Below are 27,965 nucleotides of genomic sequence, written 5' to 3' on the forward strand. Positions count from 1 at the left end.
AACGAATATTATCATGCCCATTTCACAGATTCACCAAAAGGTTAAGAGTGGTTACATTCTAGTCCAAGGCGCTATGGTGAGGTAATGGCGATTTCAACGTGAATATGGCCCCAGGCCTGGGCTCCATCTCTGTCCCATCCACCTGAACACTTGCCTATGAAATCCACCTGTCCAATACCCAAGTTTGAAGCCGGCCAGCTCTTAAATGCAATGTGTGCCACCGTTTGTCTATGTTCCTTAAATATCATAAACAGTTCTCAGAAAGCACTTCAGAAAGGAAAGTTGGACTCACGTCCCTGCCCACAAAGAAGAGGAATTCTGCCTTGCTTTCTCCTGTAACATGCAGAAACCCTTCCCATTCACCACCGAATCCTTTTGTATGCTTCCTCCGTGTTCATGTTTACACATGGCTTATTAAAGTAGAAGTTACCTGCAGTAATTCCATCTCGGTTCCTTTCCAAGGTTCCAGATTATCCATAATCAGGGTAATATCATAATTTTCTGTGAACGAAAATCCTACAATGTGAATGAAAATACTGCAACCATGTCACTAAACAAAGAATGCTGAAAACAATTCATCAGCGACTGCTGCCGCACCCCAGTGAAAACAGGCCTGCAGCCACTCACAACGGTGCCCTCTGAGCAGACTCAGAATAAGAAAGGACAGATTACTGGCCCTAGATAGCTAGGTGCTTGTCTAAAGAATATATTCAGTGAGCCCAAATGTTGGCTTCCTCCCATATATTGAAAAGCACTAAATTCTTGAACTTGAGATACCTGGCTTTCTTTAGATAACAAGCAATGTTTTATTGTTCTAACTACCTGGTCTTTGTTGTAAAGCTCCTATATAATCCTAGCTTCTCCCCTACTCTTGGGAGCAGTCCCTCAGAGTGTTCCGAGAGGCGGTCATCCTGGCTCGAGTCCTCCTGACAAATAAAACATAACTCTTAACATTCAGGCTGCACGTTTATTTCAATCAAGTCCCAGAATAGACACAACTCATCAATTCTGTAATGGGACACACTGGATCAGGAACCAAAAGAGTGTAGTAGTCCAGAAGAACTACGGCTCCCTCTTTCTTCCTGTCATTATACAATCCCACCAGAACTCATTACTATGCTGTCTGCTCCTCTGGCAACCAAACTCATAGAAGAGTGAACTCAGCAGAGCACCATGCTGGGGAGAACCCCCCGCAGCAGCACTGCAGGCTGCCTGCCCTCCCGCACGCTCTGCCGACTGCTAGTGTCCTCCGTGGAGACCAGGTCAAAAGAGCTGTTCCCAACAACTGCAAAGTCCCACATATTAAATAAAAACATTTTATTTTATACGATATGTTACGTATATACCCATCTCTGAAAACAGCTTTGCCAGAAGCCCAAACCTTCAATATTAATATGCAAAGGCAAACCCGGTCCCCAAGGGAAAACAAGTCTTAAGACGACGCTAAGGCCTCCAAAGTCCTCTCCACGACAATGAACCAAACTACCTGCAGGTCTGCAGCTGCAGGAGGCTACATGTCTGCTTTTAAAGCAGCCCCTTCCTGCCCTCCTGTGCTACAATGCCCTTTTATGCCCTCCCATCGCAGGGCAAGAGCAGCCGCTGCAGAAACTTGCAGGGGCCTCAGAGCCAGGGATTATGCCCAGGTCACACTGCAAACCTACTGCCCGCCTCACAGCCCCCAGCCAGCAGGTCACCTGGAAGTCACAGCAAGTGCCCCAATCCAGAAGTCTCTTCATTTGCCAGCACAACTGATCACTGGTCTCCAACCTTCGTCAGTTTTGCACAAAACAGCACCTTCTACTGTGAAGCGGGTGGTTTTCGCTTCTGTGCCCCATCCTTACTGGAAACGTTAAGGGAAACCAAAAGGCCTCTTCTCAACCCTTTTCTGATGACACCCTCCCACCCACAATACTCATATGCTCAAGAGTTTGGATCCACGTGATTTTGTTTCCCTTATGCTAAGTGGCTCAAAACACTGCGGGATTCTTTCTCCTTTGAGTGTATTAGCACTCAGTTTCTCGGCTTTAATCTGTTTTTGTCTCTCTCTTCAGTGTCCCTAGCAGTTGCCACCTCTTACTCCTTTCAGCAGCCTCCCTCCCAACATCTAGTCTAGGGAATCAGCTGTGATGAGGGGCCCGGGGGCAGTCACAGAAGATGCAACTAAGGCACAGAGAGGCTACATAATTTGCCCAAGAAATCACCTTGAGCCACCAACAGAGTGTGTCACGTCCCTCTATTTAAAAGTTATGCTAAGCAAGTTAACTTTTTGTAGATTATGTTTATAAACAGATGAGAAATCAAAATACATACAAGGACACACATGAACTCTAAGATGTTCATTAACTCCACTGTTTTGTTTCAATTTATTTTATTTCTATTAAAAAATTGAGAACCCCTGCAGCCTATATAGCAAAATGTTACTGGGTTTTAAATCCAGAATATAAAGGGGTTATGTCATTACTCATTCTTATATGTATGTTCAGAAGACAAAATGATTTGAAAGTCTCTCTCCCCGCCCCCTACTCACTACTGGCTCTCACCAGAGCTCCCAGATCACACATCTAATACCTTTTCACATTACCCACAGCTGAACTCATCAGTTTTCCCCCAGAACTCCCTCTGCAGTTTTCCGTCCTCAGAACACAGCAGGACCATTATTTAACTCATTAATCCACCCAGAAACCTGGGCCTTACTCCATCCTACCTTCACAGACAGCATTGATCCTTTCATTTTAACCATCAAAACATGCCTTCAATCTGTTCGCTTTTACCCACTGACTGTCCTACCGCTCAAGTGGAAGCCACCAACACTGCCCACCTCGACTCACGAGTCTCCCAAGTGGCCCCACAGCCACTCTTCCCTACATTAGACAAATGGGATTGTGTCACTCCCACGCTTTTTGGACTCTTCAGACCCAATTTTCTTAGAAGAAACTTCAATTCCTTCACCTGGTGAAGGTCTTTGCCATGAAACTGTCAGCTCAGGGAGGGCAGGACCCGCCCTCTCCCCTTGGCCCCGCCCTCTGGCAGAGCTTCAGCTTGGGAGGACCTGCTGAGCTAAATCAGCCTATATTATAAACCTGGTCTTGAGTTCTTAGCAAACAACTTCACTTATCCATACAAATCCAACGTAGATTAGAAAAATTTTAGATGTTGAGCTAGACAATTGATTTGGGGATTTTGCACTGGCAACCTGCAAGTATATGTTCTGATGATTGTGTCTTGTTAAAACCACACAGAGATTAAAGGAGTATTTGTGGAATGTCTTCGGAGTAAAAGGGACTGTACTTTTACAGATTTTATGTTTTATTACATGAACAACCAGGACAGGGTCACAAATGGAAACGCCTCACAAGTGACAGAAGACAGGTGAGACGCATATAGCAACAGGTCACAAAGATGGTAAGAGCAAAGTTGTTTATCCAACCCCCGAAAAAATTCCTCCAAGAACAGAAAACTCACAATTTTGAAAATAAAGTTCTATCATCTAAAGAAAGAAAATAAATAATCCTCTTCATCAGGGTTTCTAGATCTGACTGCAGAGTTATTAGCAGGCCATACTGAATCCTAGCACAGAAAAATCAGATGGACTAGTGGTGAGTAAGTTCCAGGAAAACGGCAGTAATTCCTCCACTTGAAAGAGGACACACACTCACTTGTTCAAGGTGACTGTAAACCGCATTCTGCAGAAATTCAGAAGATTCAGACACCGCTTCTACATGGTGATGACACGGAAGGATGGCTTGGATGCATGCTTCTAACTGAGTCACCGGCATTCTTACACAGCAGGGTGAAACGGAGGCCCTCAGCCAAGAGCACAGATGTTCCTGTCATGTATCCCAGATCGTGCCTCGGGGACTCAGTGTCCTGTAGCAGTGCGGCCCCAGGCGAGGACCCGCAGCATGGCCCACGCAAGCAGGAGGGGCACTGTGCTTGAGAAATCCCATCCCCGATGGGGGCAAGACGGGCTGGTGGGGTGTGTGAACCTATAAATGCTCATAGAAATAAACCTTCATACATTCACGTGATAAAATTAACTGTAGCAGGCTATTTAACAAAATTTCAATTATCAGTGTTAATTTTACCATTCCTTTCCTCTTGTCCCCTGCACTCTGAGACAGGATTAGGCTCTCTCACACATGCAGCTCTGATGCAATAGTTGTGAATTTATTTTATTTTGCTACAAGTGTTTTCGCTCCCAGTGTCGCTGTGACTGTCGTCTCTTAACACAGTCAGATGTCTTCCTGGATCTCTCCCTGTGTTCCTTGCTCCTGCTTCTCAGATCCTGAGATAAAGAACAGGTGAAGGCATATGACTGGGAATGTCAATGAGGACTTGATCAAAGTCCTCAGTGACCCCCTAGGTGAGTGCTGCCCACCCCTTACCTTCGATTCTCAAGGTTCTGCCCAGGGTGACATCCAGACAGGAGAGATTCCTGGGCCCAATTAAGAGCTGTGTGGCTTGGGTGCGGGGAAAGGTGCAGGAGCTGGTTCCGTAGCCGGTCACTTCCATATCTCTGCTACTCTCTCTCCCGAGGCCCCGCTGCCAAGCCCCCAGGCTCCCTGATCTTCTGTCCTTCTCTTCTACTCTAATTCAAGCCCTTTTCCTCTTCCTTTATTCCCTGATTATCCCCAGCTGGAGTGATTTTCCCATCACAGATTCTGAAAAATTTTCCTGCAGCTGAAAAACAGGTCTCCAGAGGTCAATGCCCATATGGTGGTTCCTGAAGAGAGCCCCTGGTTAGGGGGACCCTCACCAACACTCACGGGGCATCAGACATGTTGCAGGGTCGACCACCCCCAACAAGAGTTTTCTGTGACCCCAAAGCACGCACAGCATCCCTGCTCACTAAAGTGTAGTTTTAGTCCTTTATTAAGAAGCAAAAATAAAAAAATTGCTCATGTTTCTTACTAAAATTATTTATGAGGTAGAAAAATTAATTCTAATAGAAAAGAACAAATTTCACTCCATGTTAGATGTGTTCGTCTGACTTTAACCTGTACCTTGTTTTCTAGGCTCAGACTTGCTGTTTTTGCACCTTTTGTAAAAGAATGTTGCCTTTAGCCTGAAATACCCAGGAGGGCCTATTCTCCGGGCTCTGATCTTTAAGGATATTAGCTCTTCTACACTTATGTACAGATGGCAAGTTGCAAAATAGAGAATAACCTTTCTTTTCTTTGGAGGTTATACGGGGGCACCATAATTTGACCCACATGGACAGCTGCAGGAACAAAGGATTCCAAGGAGAAACAATTCGTACAGCAAGAAGTTTGCAACAACCAGCCACATCCCCGCCGCTTTTTAGTATAAAAGGAGACTGAATTCTGCCTTGGGGAAGAGAGTTCTACTGGATATCAATATGCCATTTTCTGGGTCTGCCGTCTTTTCAAATAAAGTCACTATTCCTTACTCCAACATCTCATCTCCCGATTTATTGGCCTGTCATGCAGCAAGCAGAACGAGTTTGGACTTGGTAACAAAGTGACTGCATTAGAGGTAGTATGTCTCCACTGTTTCCTCATTTCTAGAATGTCACAACCTATCAGTTTTATATGCTGTTTAACAACACGAACAAAAAACCTATTATACGGAACTGATTCCAAGAAATAAAATTATTTCTACTCCTTCAAACATTTTTTTCTTTTTCTTTTGTTTTGTTATGCTTATTGAAAAGAAAATAAAAGTCAAATCATTTTATTTCACGTATTTTTTAAAGCTACATATTGTAAGTACTACAAAGATATTTAAATTGCAATAAAAATTGTTTATACATTAGTAGAAAGATATATACACAATCAATGCAGATTAGGAAAGGAGTAGATATTTACTAAAAATCCACTGCACATCCAGTCTTTTACAAGCATATCCTGGAATATAAACTCTATTACCCCGGAGTCCCCCACCCCCATTCTCACTGCGGAGTCCCTTAGTAATCAACTACCAAGGCACCAGCATAGAACCATGCAATCACTATTTTAGGTATAAATGAGAGTATTAGCTCATTCAATTCTAAAACAGAAACCTTAAAATAAATACTGAACTTATTTACAGATAATCAAATTTGGACACAAAAAAGTACAGTTTCTCCCCCAAGACACAAAGATAATAATTGGTAAAGGCAAGATTTGAACTCATCTGCCTGATTCTAAAAGCTAAGGTGGAAATCCCCTTTGACTTTGGAGGTACAGCAGCACAACCTATCACCCTATCTTTGTTCAGATCGAGCTTTAGACAGCCTGAGACAGCACCCCATTCCTATGGAACTCGAGGGCAAACAATAACAATAAGGATTTTATATTCAGTATTTTCTTAAGTCTCAATTATATAAAGTGTCAGCAGATCAGCAGAAAACTCTGGGAAATATGAGTGGCTCCAGAGCTTTTTGCTGATAAGAAACTCATTCTATCAGGACAGAGTGACCTTCCCATGAGAGGCCTCATGGACATAAACTAAAGGCAGCTGAGCAATGAAAACTAGCAAGAACATGGAACTCAAGCAAGAAGGATGCCTGCCATCCCCTGCCCAGTTGCCTCTTCACCCACGTGGACAAGATGGCAGAAGATCCAGGTTCTTGTCCAAGTGACAACATAATGGATTCTCACCCATGAAATGTTATGACTCTATGCTGTCTTAAGTCCTTTCCAACTAAAATATGATGACACCAATATCTCAGCAGAATGTCTATGTCTCCACTTTCTCTCTTCTATTAGGAGACTATATCTATGGCTACAAAGCCGAAATTCAATTAAAAACACCATGCACGAAGCTTGGTGAAAGTCTGTGTAAGAGACATTGTTCTCACGCTCAGTGAGTGAAAACTCAGAAAAAGTGGTCCTTCTCCCTCTGCAAGTGGGAGGTAGCCTGATTGTGTGTGTGTGTGTGTGTGTGCGTACACGTGTGTGTGTGTAAATCAAATACAACGTATTCTGGGATGTGCACAGTTTTTTTTATGTTATTATTATTTCGTGAGAATGAGCCTACCTTTAAATTAATTTGAATCTATTATTCTGAGAGTGTCTCAGGCTCTTTTGGTGGAGGATGGGAAAGGGGAAAGGAAAGGAGGAAAGAAGTAAATGAAGCAAAGCTGTAAGAGTACTGCTAGGGAAAGGCAAGACATTATTTTTGTTCCTACTTGCATCACACACAAATTAGGGACTGGCTTTCCCCCATGTCTTGTCAAGCACTGAGTTGCAGAAGAACAGGCAACAGCCCTTTTCTCACTGAGCTTGTGACTGTACGTGACATCTTATAGACACAAATTATTTAACCTGATCAAACACTCTAGCAGTAGGATGTAATTCTCCTACTTTGAGAGACAAGGAAACAGGAAGTGAAAGAGGGTATATAGCTTGACCAAAGTCAGAGGACAAGTAAACTAAAGAGGATGAATTCAAACTCAGATCTGAACGCAGAGTCTGATCTTCCCACTACTAGGGTTGGAAAATCCTTAACACACAGGGTCCCCAGCTCCTCTGCATTGTTCCTGGCACCAAGCATTTCCCATGGCGATGGTCTCCAGTTCTCAGAAACAGCGCTCTGTGCAGCCAATAACCTCCATTCGACCTTGATCATCTACCTGCCATGCCCACCAGGCTTCACCATACAGGCAGGAAAGCTGACTTTCAAGTGCATACAAAGCCACCCCTGGTCTAACCTGGACTCTTCAGCAGCTTTTCCAGCATAAAGGCAGCCATGAAAGTGCGCACAGTTTGTACATGAGCCACACTACCTCTCTCCATCTGTCTCCCCACCTATACTACTTAGCTATGACCATTTTGAGAATCTTGGAAACAAATTTTTAAAAACAGAAAAGAAAGGATTCTGTAACAAGTACTTAATACTTACAATTTTAAATGAGAAGTTACAAAGTGAGTATTTACAAACTGAATCTGCCTTCCTAGGTGTCAGTTTTAACAGTTAAAAAATATAATAGCAAAAATTTCTCACTTAAAAAATTAACAAAAACATCAACAATAATCTGGGATAAACTCAAAAACAATGCCCATGTTGTATATGGAGGAAGTACAGGACTGTACTGAGGGGTAAAGTAAGAAGTATGAAAGTAGAGACATCAACCTTTTGTATGGAGGAAAGCAGTTTTGTAAAGATGTACGTTCTCCTAAAGATAATTCAAAATTACTAAAAAATCTCATGACAACACTTATCCTTTTTTTAACTTGAAAAAATTATATTAGAATTCTTCAGGAAAAATGAAGTCATAATAATAGCAAAGAAAAATAGGGATCGAAAAGCAAATCAAAAAATTGCACTGTCAGATATTAAATAAATTTTTACAATATGTAAGATATAGTGCTAGAGTAAGAAAGTAAGATTGACAAAAATAAACCATGAGCTCAAAAAGAGACTCTAGTGTACATAAGTATTTTTTACAGGTGGAATTTCAAATTAAAAAGCAAAGTATGAATTCAGTAATTGTCTTGGTACAATCAGAGAATCCCTGGAAAAAACAAATTCTTTTCCAGTCATAATGACCACAAGAAAAGTTACTGAAAGTGATGTAAATATTAGAAAGTACTAATAAGAGCAAATACAACTCTTTGCTCATATCAATTCAGCTTCTCCTCACTGTAACAAGTACCATTATCATCTCCATCTTAGAGATTAAAAAAACCTACAGAAGAAATTTATACCATTATAAGAAAGCATTTCTATGAATAATATCAAGAATAAAACCCAAAAAGAAGACATTTACTATCTAAAGGTTATTTTGGGCCACAACAAAAATGAACCTACTGAACAAAATGAAAGGCAAAAAATGACAAGGGAAAGCTCTGTGATACATGTTGATGAAGACAAGGGGCTAATGTTCATAATATACATAGAGCTGTCACAAAGCAACAAGAAGCTCCCTCACTGAAATATTTGCAAAGGACAAAAGGGATCATTCACTTTTTAAAAGTTAGGTGGCTAATGAGTGAAAAATGCTCAATACCACACTGGTCGTTAAGTGCAAAGTAAAACAATGAAAATCATTTTGCTCATCATATTGGCAAATATTTGTTAAATATATTCCAGCTAGTGTCCATTTTTGGGACAACAAACTGGGAGCGATCTTTTGGAGGACGACATGTCAATGGATATATAAACCCTGGAAAACGTGTGTACACACAGGCTGAACTTCACTTTTAGGAATCGTTTCATTTACAAAAAGAATCAGTTCAAAAAGATGTACTCATCAGAGCATTTACACAGCACTGTTTACATTGGTGGGAAGAAAAGCTGAAGTGCAATCATACCCAGGGATAGAGAATTGGTTACAAAATTTATTCTACATCTTTTCATTCCCCACAGGAGAAGGAATTTCTAGATTCACTTGAAAGGAGCCTGTGATTTATGTAGTTGTCACATCCAAGGACTAAATTTCCAGAAACCTTAACTAAAGGAATACTCATACAAGATCACAGGAATGTTTGTACAAGAAGGATGCCAGTCAGACACCCTTTCTGACAGTGGAAAATGGAGAAAACTTAAGTGTCCACCATCAAGACAATGATGCGGTAAATCACGGTGAGCTGTGGCCACTAAAGTTCCGGTGTTTCGGCGTGGTCCAAGGCCTTGTCCACAGTTCTCTGCCACGAAAGGTGTCCTTACACAAGAGACCAAACCTGCACATCAGGAGACCACTTTACTCTATCTGAAAGGACCGGGTGAGTCTGGAGGGAGAGGACGTCTGTGATATATACCTTAGTGAATAAACCGAGCTGCAGAAAACATATAGTATGGCCTTATTTTTCAATAAAGCTTATATACACACACATATACATAGATTACTCATATACATTTATGTATGTGTATATATATATATGACATAGGCCTAAAGGTCATGAAATATATACTCCACATTGTCAGCAGTTTTTACTCTCAGGAATAAAGGGGAAGGGAAGTAGAGGACTTTCGGTACCACCACAGTTCTCTTTTCAGTATTCCAGTTAAGTTTACTTGGAATTTAAAAGTTTACTTAAGTCCAAAGTAAAATGGACGGGGATTCCACAACACAGAATGCTATAATGGTCATTAAAAATCATGCCAGCAGAGATAGAATACTGTAAAAAAAATTGTAATAAGCCGAATGGAAAATGGAGGTCTCCATACAGCAAACAGGAACACAGTGCTCGCTGGTTTTTATGACAGAGTTAATACACACTGATGAAAAGAACAGAAAATAGATTTTAAAGTGTTAATTATTATCTCTGAATACTGGGAAAAGGATAGACCCTTTTGACCCTTTTTTCAGACTTTTATATTTAATACACATTATTTTTCATCTGAAAAATGCATTTTTAGATGTCTAGTACCACACATTGGAAAAAATACATGAGTACTTACAGAAACAAATAACTAGGAGACACCGCAGCACCATCACACAGTTCAGAATGGGTGATCCTGAATAACACCACGCATTTACATAAGGACCCAAAAAGTGAAAGCACCCGCTGTAACAGGGTGCGGCCCCCTTCTATTTGTCAGTTGTGTCTTCAGGGCTGAGGCAGTTCTGAGCACGGCCAGTGTCAGTCCTGGTGTCTGGATGGATGCCACTGGAGGTGAAGGCACCTGCAAGCCGAGAGAAAGAACAGAAATCATCCCCTGCTTTTTCTGTCTTGTTCCTTTTTCACTTTTAAAGAGAGGCAGAAATAAGATAAACTGAATCTTCCCTACAGAAATTTCAGTATTGAAACAGTTTTATATTGTTCACAACTTATATTCTGTCTATAACTGTCTTTTCAACAAACCATTATATTTATTAAATGTTAATTAACTCAGTTAATTAACTACCTGTTGAAACCTATTAAAGAACATAACATGCACTACGTGAAAGCACCACACCTGCAGTGACTAGCACAGCTGTCTTGAACGACAGTGCAGTCAGCCCCCATCATCCCGTGGCCCTGAGCTCCTGATGCTGGGAAGAGAGCACGCTGCCACCTCAGGCGGAGAAATATGGTAAAAGCATTTTCTGAAATCTACAGCACTGACAAAACATAACTGATTAATCCCAGGCTCCTTTGAGGCTGTCATTTTCCGTTTCTGGCCAACACCCGTCAATGAGCAGAACCACCCCATTCCCGAGTCATGGGACTCACGTGGGCAGCAGTTTTGGAGAAATTTCCAGGTATAGAATGTAAACCAACTATACATAAAACTCTGAAAAAGAAAAGATGCAATAATCTGATTTTGGAAGACACTCAATATATTCTCCTAAGCCTTAGTAGTTGGAAAGGCTGGGCTTCTCCTAAGCCACTTATTTATTTCACAGCCAGTGAGCATCTCCCACAAACCCTGTTTCCCTGTGTGTGCTGGGAGCCTCAGGCACATTGATGCTGTCTATCTTATAAGTCACAAGGCAGAGGCGTGTGTCTCACGCCTGCAAATCTCACACAGGCTCAACTCCGAGCTTCACTGTCTGATATTGGCCCCATTTTCTCACCTGTTTATTTGGTATCTGTTCTTCTGTAAGCTGCCTGAAATGCTTCTTGAAACAAGTCAGAAGAATGAGTGGGTAGAGAAATGGACAGATGGACAGGTGAGAGATAGGCAGACAAATAGTGAGACTCCAAGAGAAGGGGAGCAAACAAAATTTCCTATGCAAAACCCTCTTCTAGTCAAGGAAGAAAACCACCACAAAGAAGTGTGAAGAGGCAGGTGGCTTAGGACTTTTTCCTGGATTCCATGAATAGTCACACCAAGAGATGAGAGGGTAGAAGTATAAATAATAAAAGAAAAAAGCATGCATGTTTGAAAAATATATCTACATTAAGTACTTTCTAAAGAATAGATTCAAATCAGCAAGGCCCAATAACCCAATCCTTGGGTATTTACAGAAGTGAGAATCCCTTCTCCAATCAGCAAGGCATCCATTCGGAGCACTGAGAGTCTACACGGTGTGGTCATAAAGGCGTCACCGCAAAAGCTGTGCTATCCTGCACTTGCGAGGAATGAGCAGGTGTGCTCGGGCTGCCCACTTGCATCATTTACACCCCACAGCACCTCTACGGGGTAGGGATGCCTAGCGAGCCCCGTCTCTGCAGGACAGAAAACCAGTCCTGGAGAGGCTAAGCCGATCTACCAGTTCTCCATCTCACAATACTTGTCACTCCAGAGCAGGACTCGAACTCGGACCCACGTTTGTAACCACAGCACTACCGTAGTTTATGTGCTTTTTGTGTGTATAATACATTTGTTTCTGGCATGAAAGGGTATTTAATAAATGATTGGTTGTCTTGTCTATCTCATTATCTCACAATCTTTATATTTTTGAATTGTACACTTCCCCTGGAGAAATGAATGGAAAGAGCGGTGGTCAGAATGAGGTGGGGCTCCATTCTTTATCTGTTACCTCATGTCATCCAAGTCCCCAAACATGGAGAAGGAGCAAAGGTTTTCTTCATCATTTAAAGAGAGGGCTCCAGTGATGGTGACTTACTCAACTCCAAAACCGAGTCTGGGGGAAGGGCACATGCAGCAACGAGAACAGTATCACCTGTAGGAAAGCGAAAAGAGCTCAGGGGATGGTCAATGGGTCAGCCTGATTTAATTTCAATCGATAATACAATAACACACTCTAAAAATACTAGCATGCAACGGATTTGATCTTTCTTGACATCTAGCAAGTTTCCACAGCCCACATGTAACATTATCATGAACTAATGAAAGGATGAGTCCACAGAAAAGAAAAATCAATGCCACAGGCAGGCTGAAACCCAGGCTGGAAGAAAGGAAGGGAAAGGGCATAGTTAAGAAGAGGGGAAAGTCTGGGAAAAAGACATCATCACAAGGACTCTCAAGCATCATCCAGCAATCATATAATCATTCTTTCAAGAGAGAGTTACTTAGGTCCTATTTTGTGCGAGATTTTACAAAGGGCAGAGAGACCCCAGCGTCCATGGTGGCAGCAATTTGCGGGGCTATAGTACAATTCAAATCCCGGTAACTTGCAACTTGTACTCAGTATAAAGGGAAAAAAATAAAGTAAAATAATACTATGTAAACTCTACACATTGCTGAAAAAAAATTAAAGAAGACCTAAATACCTGGACACACAACGCAGATTCCTGGATCAGATCACAACATTCCTGGGATGGCAGTGGTCCCCAGAGCGATGCAAACATACAACGTGGTCTCGATCACAATCCCAGTGGGCTCCTCTGCAGAAACTGACTAACTGCTGCTACAATTTCTATGGGAATTTGAGGGTCTCAGTAACCAAAACGTACTTGAAATAGAAGAACAATGTGAGAGGACTTGTAATTCTCAATTTCAAACCTTCCAGCTGTATCTCCAAGTGAGATTAGAGGCCATTTTTAACTTATTATTTTGTTTATCTTTATTTTCTAAATTCTGTACAATGAATATACCTGTTAGAATAAGAAAAATAAAAAGTTAGGTATCTTTTAAAACTTGCACACCGATTCATTTATTGGGAAAAAAATATTTTAACTCTAAAGAAGTAAACAAATATCTAGTGAAAAAGGACTACTTAAAAACAAGTGTGCACTTACAATTTTCATAAATTGAAAACTGAAAAGCACAAACACATCAAGTTTCTTGGGAGACTCGTGAAACATATTAATAATTATTTTCAAAAATTCAAATTGAAAAATGAAAACTCAAGAAAGGGAAATTGGTGATTGATAGGCAACTGCGAACACGTGGAGAGCAAAGGCCTTGAAATCACTGTTCCTTTAACTCTGCTACTAGCTCAATAGGAGAGGAAATTCCTCACTGAGGGGACAGTGGAATCCCATGCATAAGATAGGATACACAGTACAAACTGCAGTAGTATCGGGAGTGAATATGTTAGAAGAATTCTGAAGTTACAACATTGCTGAAAAACTATAAAAACACTGACAGACAGATTAAAACACACAGTCATACATATTATATAGAAACATGAACTCTGCTCCCATGTTGCATAGTAATACAAACATATTTGTTCATTTATGGGCACTGATTACTTTATCCCAGGTAGAATATTTCAACTAAAACAAATAATCAATATTACACTCCTATTGTCAAATGTACTTGATAAGTTACTCTGCTATGTAACCATATGTGTCTAAGATAAATCTAAAATTAGTGAAAAAGAGCTTTGTATGGTTTCTTGAATTCTTCTCAAAATTCCAAGCTTAATTTTAAAATAGATCTGAGCAGTATTTCTATATTATCTTTTCCCTTGTGAAATGAACAACAGTCTTTTTTCAAAATTCTGTCCTTACAATGATTCACGAGCACAGTATCCTCACAAAACTGCTGGACAGCAGAGAAATATCCAGACACTGTGACCAAATAAATGAAACACAAGGAAGACAGTGACCCTATTCTGGAGGGCTTATAGTCTGTGTCAACACTGGGGTTTTTACTTGATTGGTTTGATTGGGTAGCAAAATAAAATCAATCAAGTACTTTCTTCTTTGAGCATTCTATAAGTCATGACTGTTTTTAGTGTCATTAGCAGGAAAGACTTAAGCATGACTTGGTTAGGTCAACTAGCAACAATCATCACTGGAGAGTGAGTAATAAAGAAGTTAACTGATAGCAATGCTTCTGCCTACATGAGACCTAAAATAAATCTACACTGACATCCGAAAGGAAAATAAGGAGATGAGGTCCCCAATGAGAAAACCAACTAACAAGAAATCAAAAAAGGAAAGATGTATTCAATAACGATTCCAGGCAGTAGTGGAGCATGGTGGTGAAGATCAGAGATTCTGGGGACAAACATGAGGGTCTGAACTCCCACAGCACTGGGTAGCTGTGACACTGATATTTCAGGGAAATTTTCTGCATCTCAGTCTCCTATCCATAGACTGGGGACAACAACCGTACCCATCTCCTAGAATGTTCCTACAAATTTAGATATTTTATACATAAAAGTTTAAATAAAATACTTCAGATTTTAAATAATACCCCAAAAGCAGAAGGAAGAAAGAAAACAGAGATAAATTGGAGTTCATCAAAATTTAAAATTTGCTTCAAAGGGAACCATACAGAAAGTGAAAAAACAACACACTGGAGAAAATTTTTTCAGATCATTTATCTAACAAGGAATTTGTATCTCCAAATGAAGAAAAAACAACCCTACAACTCAACAATAAAAAGGCAACTCAATTAAAATGTTAATAAAGGATCTGAGAAGGTATTTTTCAAGAAAAATATAGAAATGTCAAATAAGCACAATGAAATGATGTTCAATAGCATTAGCTGTAAGCGAAATCAAGTCAAAACCACTGGGAGAAACAGCTTCACACTCACAACAATAGGTTATAATAATAAAAAAAAAAGGGTAACAAGCACTAATGACACAGAGGAAGCGGAGCGCACAGCCATTGCTGGTGAGGACGTAACACAGCGTGGCCACTTTGGAAAACAGCCTGGCAGGGCCTCAGAGACTTGAACATTTGGTTTCTGTCTGACCCAGCAATTCTGCTCTCTGGGCACACATGTAAGAGAACATAAAACAGATATCGACATAAAAAATCCCACATGAATCTTCGACAAAGGAGGCAAGAATATACAATGGAATAAAGACAGTCTCTTCAGCAAATGGTGTTGAGAAAACTGAACAGCAGCATGTAAAACAATGAAGCTAGAACACACCCTTACACCATATACAAAAATCAACTCAAAATGGATTAAAGACTTAAACATAAGACAAGATACAATAAACCTCCTAGAGGAAAACATAGGCAAAACATTATCTGACATACATTTCAAAAATTTTCTCCTAGAAGAAATAAAAGCAAGAATAAACAAATGGGACCTAATGAAACTTACAAGCTTCTGCAGAGCAAAGGAAACCAGAGATAAAACAAGAAGAAAACCTACGGAATGGGAGAAAATTTTTGCAAGTGAAACTGACAAAGGCTTGATCTCCAAAATATATAAGCAGCTCATACGACTCAATAAGAAAAAAATAAACAACCCAATCCAAAAATGGGCAGAAGACCTAAACAAGCAATTCGCCAAGGAAGACATACAAATGATCAAAAAACACATGAAAAAATGTTCAATATCACTAATTATCAGAGAAATGCAAATCAAAACTACAATGAGGTATCACCCCACACCAGTCAGAATGGCCGTCATTCAAAAATCCAAAAATGACAAATGCTGGAGAGGCTGTGGAGAAAGGGGAACCCTCCTACACTGCTGGTGGGAATGCAGTTTGGTGCAGCCACTATGGAAAACAGTGTGGCGATTCCTCAAAAGACTAGGAATAGACTTACCATATGACCCAGGAATCCCACTCCTGGGCTTGTACCCAGAAGGAAATCTACTTCAGGATGACACCTGCACCCCAATGTTCATAGCAGCACTATTTACAATAGCCAAAACATGGAAACAGCCTAAATGTCCATCAACAGGTGACTGGATAAAGAAGATGTGGTATATTTATACAATGGAATACTACTCAGCCATAAAAACCGACAACATAATGCCATTTGCAGCAACATGGATGCTCCTAGAGAATGTCATTCTAAGTGAAGTAAGCCAGGAAGAGAAAGAAAAATACCATATGAGATCGCTCATATGTGGAATCTAAAAAACAAAAACAAACAAACAAACAAAAACAAAGCATAAATACAGGACAGAAATGGACTCATGGACAGAGAATACAGACTTGTGGTTACCGGGGGGGGCGGGGTAGATGGTGGGAAGGGATAGACTGGGATTTCAAACTTGTAGAACAGATAAACAAGATTACACTGTATAGCACAGGGAAATATACACAAAATGTTATGATAAATCACAGAGCAAAAAATGTGACAATGAGTGTTTATATGTCCATGTATGACTGAAAAATTGTACTGAACACTGGAATTTGACACAACACTGTAAAATGTTTATGAATCAATAAAAATGTAAAAAAAAAAAAGTCCCACATGAGTGTTCACGGCGACATTACTCATCACAGACAAAAAGCAGAAACAACCCAAATGCCTATCACCTGGTGAATGGGTAAACAGAGGGGCCCAGCCATACAGTGGAAAGTTATTCAGCAATAGCAAAGAATAGAATAGTGACTCAGGCCACAACATGGACAAACATTGAAAACGTTACTGAGTGTGAAAGAAGTCAGTCACAATAGACGGTTCCACTTACATGAAGTGACTCGATTTACATGAAATGTCCAGCACAGGCAAATCCACAGAGAGAAAAGTGGCTCCTTAGGGCTGGGGGAGGATGGGGAAGATGGGAATGTCTGCTTATGCATACGGGGCTTCCTGTTGGGGGGATGAAAATGTTCTAAGATTGACTGGGATGCACAATTCTGGGCATAGAGTAAAAACCACTGTACATATTAATGGGTGAATTGTATTAAAACTGTTAAGAACAAAAGCATCTCGGGCCAGTACCTTCCATTGTAAATGCAAATTGCTAACTTTTATTAGAGGAAAAAGAAACTGCCCTCAGCATGAAAGCAGATTAGCAAATGTGAGTTAACCGAAATTGGACAAGAGCATTTCACTTGAAACAGTTGCTGAGTGTACACGAAATATTCAGAAATAGGAAAATCATCTTGACATCACGAAGAACATTCTGCTTCAAATTCAGATCAAGAATTCGGCAAGCACAGCTGCCAGAAATGACCAGAGAAGAATCCTGGTTCATAAAACTAGCACCAGAGCCAACAAGGAATTGGTGGTGAGGAAAGTAGGTGGCGAATATCTGGAACAGTTTGCTGCAAATAATTTCTCCACCGAAAATATAAAAATAAAATGAAAGTGATGAAATGGTCTGTTGACATCACGTGAATGGGCTTCCTTCGGTGCTCGACTGTTCTGTAACCCAGATTGAGAGACTCAGGAGAATCAGCATGGCTCCTGGGGGTCCCCAAAGGACTGCCCACCAGCACGCTGACCACCATCACATCTACCAGGGTTGAATTGCAGGGAAGAGACCAAGTTCTGAAAGGTACAGGAAATGTTGACAAGGGAAGAAAAGGCTGAGTTCAGTCCTGGGACAGAGGCCCGCTGAGCAGAGGCCCGAAGGCTGCAGGTGAACTGCTGTAGCCCTGGGGCAGGAAGGGATCACGGGGGAGCATATCTCAATTCTCTTCTCTCTCTCCCTCCAGTAGGAGAGCTAAAGCCTGCATCCTCCTCACCTGGAACTGTGGGTTCTGGCTGGCGGAAGTCTTACAGACACGGAATGATTATTCAAGACTCTGTGGAAAAAGTCAAGAAATCGAGAGGGAGTAGGGAGCCATCTCCATGAGCTTCTCAAATGTTCCCATATTTATTGTGTATAATCAAAGGGAAAATTCGTTAACAGTTGTGAGAGAGTAAGGAGGAAATTCGGGAAAGACAGGATGAGGCAGAGATTGTAGAATACACAATGAGTACAAAGGATTAGTGTATCTTTAGGGAAGTCATGGGGTGAGGGGAACAAGATACATTTTTTATATGTTCATTACAAAGCAGACCACCAGACCAGCCAGGTCCTTGTTTTGTGGATTATAGACTATCTAACAGCACACAAGCCCAGCGTTTATAGCTGAGGGTCTCGGTCCTTGCTTTGCAACCAGCAGAGTGCTATCTAAAACCTCAACTACACAAGCAAAGCATTGTCTCTGCTTTTTAAGGCAACGAGACTGGAGTGAGGATGCACCGGCACTTGCTTGCAAAGCAGTATCAAAGCATATTTTTTCTTCTTAAAGTTTAGAGGCGACTGGGCTGTTATAAATTGTTAACCCAATCATGGGCTCCCACATGGAACCATTATGGAGGACACCCTAGGATGACAAATCCTGGATGTGGGTCTTTTCCTGCCATCTTCAGCCACTCTAGCAGGGTCTAGGCACATCCGAGAATAACGATCCTACGGAACCACCCACTCTCTTAACTTCTGGTGCTGGAAACTTAATTTTAGCTCTACACAACTTTCCGTAGAAAAGTTTCAGAAATAAAAGATATAATATTCCTTTTATATCTCATCATATTACTGATTTTTCTGATTGCTCTATGCTGCTTCTACTTGGTAAAACACCTCATTCTGCAGGTGAATTCAGTAATTTCCATTGTGCATTTCTAGCCAGTTTGGGCTCGCTAACTACTATTGGTCAAATATCGATACACTTAATTGATTTCTTTGTTTATCAATTTCAGCCAGGTAGAGAGGGATTGTCACTCGTTTCCTCAGCTCAACCTCAACTCTTTTCTCATCAACTCAGGCCTCCTGAAAACAAAACAAAGTATTTGTTTCCCTTCTACTCTTTCCACAAACCCAACAGGAAACATCAGCCTGGAGAAAGAATTCAACACAAATGTTAAAACAAAAATCTATAAACCTGAAGCAACTCCATCTCCGAATCATGATACACAATGACATGAGAGTAATTGTGTCAGCCACAAAGCATGAGGGAGCCTGACTACCTGATTTCTATTCTTCAAAGGAAGGAAGGAAGGTTTTCGTATTTTTTATTATCATTCTTGGTCATTGTTTCTGATTATGCCAAAAAATAGTTTATGAAATAATTATGCACTGCAATAACAGATTTTTAATGTATCAATTTTAGAAGGCATTCAGAGGGGATAGGAAAACCCACCTCTGTAAAACATGCAAAATTTCTTCCCCTGTTAAGAACACGAATACAAATTGCAACAGAGAATTCAAATTCTTGTGGAGAGGAGCAAAAGCCACAGAATCAAAGCAAAGTAATTACAATGAGTCAATTTAAAATTCACTGGACATACATGCTCAATGCATACAAATAATTTCAAAGGCACACTGCAGACCATTCACTTAATGATCTGCAGGCTAGAGGAAGAATTTCCCTCTTTAACAGACAACAGAAATCATTAGGGTGCCCCACCAAACCTGGAGCAGAGAACAATCAGGTTTTTAACAGTTCTGATAAATCAGCATGTTCTAAAGATCAAAATCCAGAAATTTTAAACATTCATTCAAACCACAATGAAACAAGCACTTAAAGAAAAAAAAAACACAAAGAAACTAAGCACAGAGATCATTTAGATAGATCAATGAGAATTTCTTGTACCGCTGGAAGAAAGAACAGGCTATAACCTTTTACTTGAAAAATAAAACTTCTTTTAAAGATAAATGCTAAAACACATTTCATCATTCATGTTGCCTTAAAAAATCTGAGGTACTTGTATCTGATCAGAAAAGCAATTCTGAGTAATAGTATGTTACAATTCAGTGCCAGTTTGCTTTAGAAGAAAAGAGAAAAGTTACTGTTTCTCATTCTGCACAAAGTTTAAAGTACCTCCCTGCCTCTATCTCCTCCCATTTCCTAAGCTCAATCTCCCTAAACTTTCTGAAACAAGTATGAGAAAGTCTTATTCCCAATATGCCAAATGACAAAAGAATATCAATTTATTTGTGTAAATATATGCCTACACCTTGAAATGGAGGCGAAAGTTATCAGAAGTCTATATGGAACTTCTTTCAACCTTCCTGAAATCACACACACAAACGTTCACACAGACACAGACACATACCCCCTGGATTACTGGGCACTTCACAAGCTTAGTACTTACAACTTGTAGAAGATAACTTTGTAGTTAATTTAAAATACAAATCTGTCAGCTTTTGAAAGTCTTCATCATCTGCTAAACCATCTAAATATCAAAGAGACCCAATTAGCCTTCTCTGTAGAATGTAATTTTCTTTGATGGCAAAACAGACCCTAAGAATTACTGGATTAAAAATTCGTGTTTATCACTACCTATGATCGTTTTTAAGCACATTAACAGATTCAGAAATGTATGTCTCATCAACATTTATTCCTATAGAAATAGCATACATGTTCAATTGTCTATACAGTGACTAGTTCCCATGATGGTGTTTAAGAGCTATTTTGTGTATAGCAATATTTATATTCAAGTGCAGAAAAGGAGGGTGTGTATTACTCAGTTGTAGAGCACCGGATTAGCATGCACAATGTCCTGGCTTCAGTCCCCAGTACCTCCAAAAAAATAAATACACTAAGTACATATTTATAAATAAGAATAAACACAGGGAAATATACACAAAATGTTATGATAAATCACAGAGAAAAAATGTGACAATGAGTGTGTATATGTCCATGAATGACTGAAAAATTGTGCTGAACACTGGGATTTGACCCAACACTGTAAAATGATTATAAATCAATAAAAAATGTTAAAAAAAATAAAAATAAATAAATTTGCAAAACAAAAAAAAAAGAATAAAGTTATAAAAATGCAGACTAAAAACCACTGCAACCTAGGTGCTACAATTATACTAAAAAAACAAGTGTTTCTATCAAATATTCACTATATGCCAATCACAGAGACAACCACAAGTCACACCTGAAGCATCAAACGTGATTCTCAACAACCCTACTAAGTAGACACGGATGAGAAACCCGGCTCTGTGGATGAGGAGACAGAGCTCGGAGGAGCCGGGGACGCTGACCATCCTGCTCTGTGTGACACCGCGTCAGCCCAGGGCAAGCACTGACAGTGCTGCACTGAGGGGACACCCAGCTGCATGGAACCTTGGGGCACTGGGGAGTCCCAGAAAACACTAAAAACTTTTCAGTGAAAAACCAGCTAAAATATATTACACTGTGCCGCATCCCTTAAACAGGGAACGTGAATGAGACCTTTTTGATGCCTCCGTGTCCTTTCTGCCATCATCAGTTACTTGCCCTCACAGCGCGACCAGTGATGATCTGGATCCCATATGAAGTGCACTCAGATGGCAGAGCTTTTAAAGCTGTTTTATGAAGTTTGTAAGACTCTGTCTATGCTTCACAGTGGCGGTCATCCATCACTTCTCACCAGTGTGGACGTACCACCTGAAATCATTCCTTTCTGCTTTTTAAAATCCCTTCATCTACTCCAGACTTTTCAACAGCAAAGAAGCAGCTCAACCAAAGACACTGGATAGCTTTTCACCAAATGGACTCGAACAGCCCATCTGACTACCTGGAAGCCCTTGTCTTCTATTAAACCCACTTCCAGGTACTTCATCATTTTCTGATTGGTGGACTCGGCCTCTGACTGGCCTACTCAGAGAGCTCCCAACCTCACATCCAGGAGTGGGAGAGGACCCTGCTGTTGGGGGTAATCAGTGAGGAAGGTGGACATCCTTCAGCCACGTCTGCACGGGTAGAAGTGCCACAGCGTGCTCAGAAATTATACCGTCATCACCCCTGGGCTCCCATGGACTGGTTTCACATTAACCAAACTCATGAGACACTGATGCAAGAAAACCAGAAACTTAGCTTATTAATGTAACAGAAGACGTGAATCTATGAACCAGACTGAAATATCAGAGTTCAACCATGAGTACATTTTCTCCTCCACGGCCCAATTACGGGCAGGCAGTCACATGGCAAGCATGGACAGAAACGGGGCAGGAAAGGTTTCTAGATTAACTCAATGGACTAAATTTCTATTATACGAACAGATCTACTGCCCAGAAGTCAATTAACGCCAATCACGGTGCACTCTCCGTGGACAGTGGCAAGACATGACAATAGCACCCGTGTAACTCTCCTTTCCCTGTCCTTTGTTGGCTAACTGATGCACAGAGGTACAAAGATTCAGGGATGCTGATAACGCTAAACACTCAAAGCCCATCTCTGGGAGCATCAAAACCAGACAGCCAGGGTTTAAATACCAGCTCTGCCAATTACTAGTTCTGTGATTTTGCCAACTTACTTACCCTCTGTGTGCCTCAATTTCCACACTGTAAAACTGGGATAATAATCAAACCTTCCTTACTCGCTAGTTGAGAAGATTGAAGGATTCATTTCTATAAAACACTCAGAAAAGAATGTAGCACATTTTGGGTGTTCAACTAATGTCAACTTAATATCAAAGTGATTTACAAGTCTCCCCTCTAATCATCTTATGTGTTTCCTGGCTAGCCTAAGTCCCAAAGAACATCCTTATTTCTCCTTTTATAAAGTCTTGGGGAGTACCCTTATGATCCATCCAACCACCTGTTTAAACTGAGGGAGGGGATGCCTCCTAACCACTCCTCTGGGCCATGGAGTGTGCTTCTCCCTTCACACCCCTGGCCTCTGGCCCACAGCTACCACTCATCACACTAACAGAGTGAGGTGTGAGTCCGGGGAGACAAGTGGGTCATGTGAAACCCTTCCTTTCACTCCAGTGTTGGTCACCATTGGGAAGCACGCGGGATGCTCAGCTCCATGGCAGGAAAGCCCTATGCATGAAGGAGCACTTCCTCTCTAGGGAAGGTTCGCTGTGGCCCAGAGCTTCATGGGACAGGGTGAGTCTCTACTTCTGGACACAGTATCATGACACGCATTTTCCCACAGCCTTGAAGTTCATGGAGAACGTGGCTTCATCAGTAACAAAGAAGACATTTATCGCCTGTCTACTCTTTTGTGTCATCTCTCAGTTGGCTGCTGGAGACAACATGTGTATAAGTATTGGATCTCCTTAAGCCCCAAAATATATGAAGTAACAAATAATTCTGTGGCTTAACATTGGTTCAGGGTGACTGTGTAACAGTTTTGACTCTGCTGATGCTAAATTATGGGTATAGGAACTATGGAACCTCCTCAAATATCTTTCATCATAAAAACAGCTCTTCTTATTTTCCTGTATATTCCTGTCTTCACCTCAAAGAGCAGATACTATAAATTCCTGATGTAGGATGAGGCTGCGGCCACAAACTGACTCAGCTTGAAATTAATATCCAAGATGAAGCAGCAGATACACGTAAATATTCACGATTGTCAAGTCTGCTCACGGGTCTGGGCCCTTCACTGCCTGAACGGGGGTGAAATCCCCACCCGTGTCTGGGAGAGATACACGGCTCTTCCCGGGGTCACCCAGGCTTCACGGGCTATTTACCCCCACAGACTGGCTTCAACGATTAAAAGCTCTCAAGGTTTTTACACCATGCAAAACTAAAAGACATTTCTGCAGATGGAGCACTTCTCAGGCTTAAAACTTTTTTTGCCTACAATCACCCAGGGGGAAAAAAGAAACATGACTCTGCAAAGTCTCTGACCCTCACCACTCACAGGAGTAGAACGGCCACAGCAGAAGATGGCACTTCACATTGCAGAATGAGAACAAAATAAAGATGCCCCAACGACAGGCACTCCCAGACACAGCGCTCAGCAGTCTTCTGCACAATCACGGTTGTGCAGCCCTCATCACCTTCTATTTCCAGAACACTTCATCAGCCCAAAAGAATCCCCCTATCACTAGCATTCACTCCCTAATCCCCCTCCACTCAGCCCCTTCCAACCATCACCTGCTCTCTGCCTCTGCATGTGCCTATTCTGGGCATTTCAGATCACTGAAATCAACAATTTGTGACCGTTTGTGTCTGCTTCCTTTCAAATAACAAGCTGTTATCAAGGCTTGTATATTTTGAAGTGTTATCAGCATCTCTTTCTTTTTTTTTTTTGGAAAACTTTAAAGATTATTAGAAGGTGGTAAGTACTATCAAAAAGAGTAGAGTGGAGCATAAGTGATTGGGTTTCAAAGGGAAAAGTGTGGGTTGAACAGTCAGGGTGGACTTCCAAAAACAGGTGGCCTTTTACATTTTCCTCTTTTTTTTTTTTTAATTCGTTCTTACGTGTGAATAATGTTCCACTACATGGAGATACTACATTCTGTTCATGCATTCAGCAGCTATTTATGGACGAGGTCCAGAAAAATGAGTGTAAGAGGTGACTAGCATGGATGGCATTTAAGCAAAGGGCAAAATGTGCTTTCAAAAAAAGCCAACAAACAGAGGCACAAGGAAATTCAGTGCGTTTCTGAGCAAAGTGCTTGCTTGCTTCGGCAGGACTACCATGCAGGACTGTGGCGGATATTGGAAGGAGTCATGGTGTGGGAGTCACCTGAAAAGACACCTTACTGCAAGTAGCTCAGCCAATTCTCCTCCCTCATTCTGTATTGTTAGAGCAATGTTTCTAGGTTACTCTTATTTCAAGTAATAGCACTTTAACTGCACATCTGATCATCTCCATCAGACCACCTTACCTCCAAGCCACAGAAAATCATTCACTGACCGGAGCAGCTCCAGGACATAATGGTGACGGATTAGGGAGTCCTGCAGCATTCCAGCCTGCAGGCACAAACCCCACATGTGCCCTGGTGATGTCCAGAAAATAAAATGCATGGAAATATCTCACTGTTTGTACATGACATCTGCCCTCAAATTGCCCCAAAGTCATGCTGGCAAAGCACTACTCAACCCTCTCACTACAAAAAAAAAAAAAAGCTAAGAAGGCAAATTTAGGCTCTTCCATTGAAAACCAGCAACCATCACTGCCAGTATCTGAGCAGGAATGCTCCTGACTTCGAAAACCACTGCGCAGATACTTTTCAAGCGTGAAACTCATATATGTATTCCAAATAGATGATATTGCAGTAGGATTTTTCTTTTCAAAATTTCCACTTGCAACATTAGCACAAGAAAGTTTATGTTTAGGCTTTAAAAAAATCAATTATCCTCCACTTTCTTAATTTTGAACTTATTATTATTTTATCAATTGGGCTATGCTACGTATTATAAACCGTTTGATTTCTGAAAACAAGACCTTTATGACCTCACTATTTCAGAGAAAACTTTAACAATTCTTTGAGAGGTGGGGCCTGGGGCGCCCACTAACAGCTCTTTAAATACTGACAAGGATGTGCTATTAAGTAATGCAAAGGCTCTAACTCCACATTAGCTCCGAAAGCAAAGAATCTACACCAAAGACTTCCTTAAATATTTTATATTTTCCTATTCTTTTGAATATTAAATTTCTTAAAAGATATGATTTTTTTGAAAAAGAAAACAGCTGTATTAAATTTCCTCTCACCAAGAAAGCAATCTTTATGAAGAAAAAAACCCCTATGAAAATCGAAATGCCAGGACGTTTCTATCTAAGTGAACATCCAGATCTGAACACAAACCTAAATCCTATCAGATCTCACTCGAAGGAGCTCAACAAAGTCCTGGGCAACTCTGGAAATTAGCTCTTTTGTTCCAAATGTTGGCTGAGCTAAGATCATCACACTAGGCAGGGAAGGAGAGAAGAGGACAGTCCACCTGGCGGCCTCCATCCGTTTTCTTCCAGGCACAAAGTGCCTCTAGGGCGGCCCGCTAAAAAGCCCCCCATAAGAAAAGCCGGCATCCACACTGCCCCTGCCATCCTCAAGAAGCCCCAATGCCCCTATCCCAGCCTGTGAATGGTCTTCTAATGATCCCCCATTTGGTGGCACCCACCCCCTCTTCGCCGCTACACAAACACACAGAGGCACGGCAGCCTTCCCAAAGCACAAATTTGATTACATCAACCCCACTTCAAACACTTCAGAGGCTCCCTGGTAGAGTTCTAGCCCCACCCCAGACCCTGCTTGCCCAGCCTCACCTAAGTACACAGGTCCTCAGTGACCTCAGGGGCCCCCTGACCTGCTCCTACTTCCCACTTGCTCCAGTCTCATTTTGACTGTTTCCCAAGGAAGCCTTCCATCCCTCCAAACTCCACAATTTGTTCCTCTCTTCCTAGAACATTCTAGGCTAAGTCAACTTCTGACAATGCTAAGCTCTCAAGAAGCAAATACATTTAGCTTACTAATGTGGCTACACTCTGTCTCCCCTAGACTCACAGAAGTGCACGTGTAATGAATAAATGAATGACGGGTTGGGTCTCAAAGGGACAGACATATATGCTCTCTCCTGTCCCGACCCATCTGTCTGTAGAATATTAGAAGCAAAACCAGAAGTTCCTATCTTGAGGGTCACTTCTGTTGACACCCTTCACTGCCTACTGTGTCAGTTCTAGTAAAACTCAACTTATTCCAAAGCCCTACACCCCGGACTCTCTCCAGTGTCCTCCCCAGCAGGGGCTCCCTCCACCGTGGACTGCATAGGGCACTCTCCCCGGGTCCCCACGCCAAAAGCCTCCAGGCCTCTGCCCGGGCTGCACCTGCGACCTGAGCCACATTCTTGACTCCTTCTCCTGGCTGACTCTTACTCTGTCCTCACAACTGAATGTAGAGCCCATTTCTTCCAGGAAGTCCTCTCTGATAATGTCCTTTAGGTCTTGTCTGGGCTCTATCTATAGCAGCAGTACATGGTGACCAACTGGGTGTTTGCCCGCTCCTTTGAGACCACGAACCCTTGGGGACCACGTGGGAAGGAGTGAGAGATTACAAGACGGTTGAGGGAAGCAAAAAGCAGAAATCACAGTCCAAGTCCCAAATTCAAGGATACTTTCTCATAAAAAAGTATAAACTATTTCACACGTGTGCAATTTGGCTACTATTTTTGTGGCATGTGGACAGCAAGAACTTGGTGTTCTAGTCCAAAACCCAGGTTATATGCAAAGAAATGTATATATTCATATCCAAAGGAAACAAGAGCTGCTCAACAACAGTTTGCAGTTAGAACTGAAAGGAATTTTGATAAAGGCAACCTCTCTCTCTCTCTTCTTTCTTTTCTGGAATCATATAATTTTAGAAGTATTTGCGTGACCAACAGATGGCTACAGCCCGTGATTCTGCACTGGAGTGTTTGGGGCTGAGGAAGACCAGATTACATTCACTCTGTAAGTGCAATCACACCAACACACTGATAGGTGCCGTGGTCGTGCAGCTGATGTTCCAAAGCAGGCAACCTTATACGGTAAGAGAACTCTAAATAGAAAGGAAGAAATGCAATGTCCTTTACTGAATTTCATTTGCTATATGGGCCATTAACTGATAGTATATCTTGACTAATGAAACCCAAAAATAAATTGTCAAGTCGGGTTTCTTCATCTGACCGTTTTATGCTAACATCGGATATTAAATCCTCACTCCATATGGAAAGCTCAGGCCTACGCTGCAGCACGGTTACATCCCGTGGAAGAAAGCCAACCAAGGGAGAATTGGAGAGTTCCCTGTAAAAGCTGCGAAGTGTGGTTTTGAACCTATACATCATTTGCAACCACATAAATGACAATGGAGTTAGACGTTACCTCTGTGGGG

At 41.3% G+C, this 27,965-nt stretch overlaps 1 long non-coding RNA gene across 1 annotated transcript; it reads right to left on the minus strand.

The window, feature by feature from the left end:
- Positions 1–10,348: 10,348 nt before the first annotated feature.
- On the minus strand, positions 10,349–13,312 carry LOC140699634 (uncharacterized). Its single transcript, XR_012077874.1, has 4 exons — positions 13,050–13,312; positions 12,356–12,499; positions 11,103–11,163; positions 10,349–10,572 (listed from the first exon to the last, which is right to left on the minus strand). It is a non-coding gene; the product is annotated as an uncharacterized lncRNA (long non-coding RNA).
- Positions 13,313–27,965: the final 14,653 nt, after the last annotated feature.

The sequence above is a fragment of the Vicugna pacos genome, chromosome 11 (genome assembly GCF_048564905.1).
Source record: "Vicugna pacos chromosome 11, VicPac4, whole genome shotgun sequence".
NCBI classification, from domain to species: Eukaryota; Metazoa; Chordata; class Mammalia; order Artiodactyla; family Camelidae; genus Vicugna; species Vicugna pacos.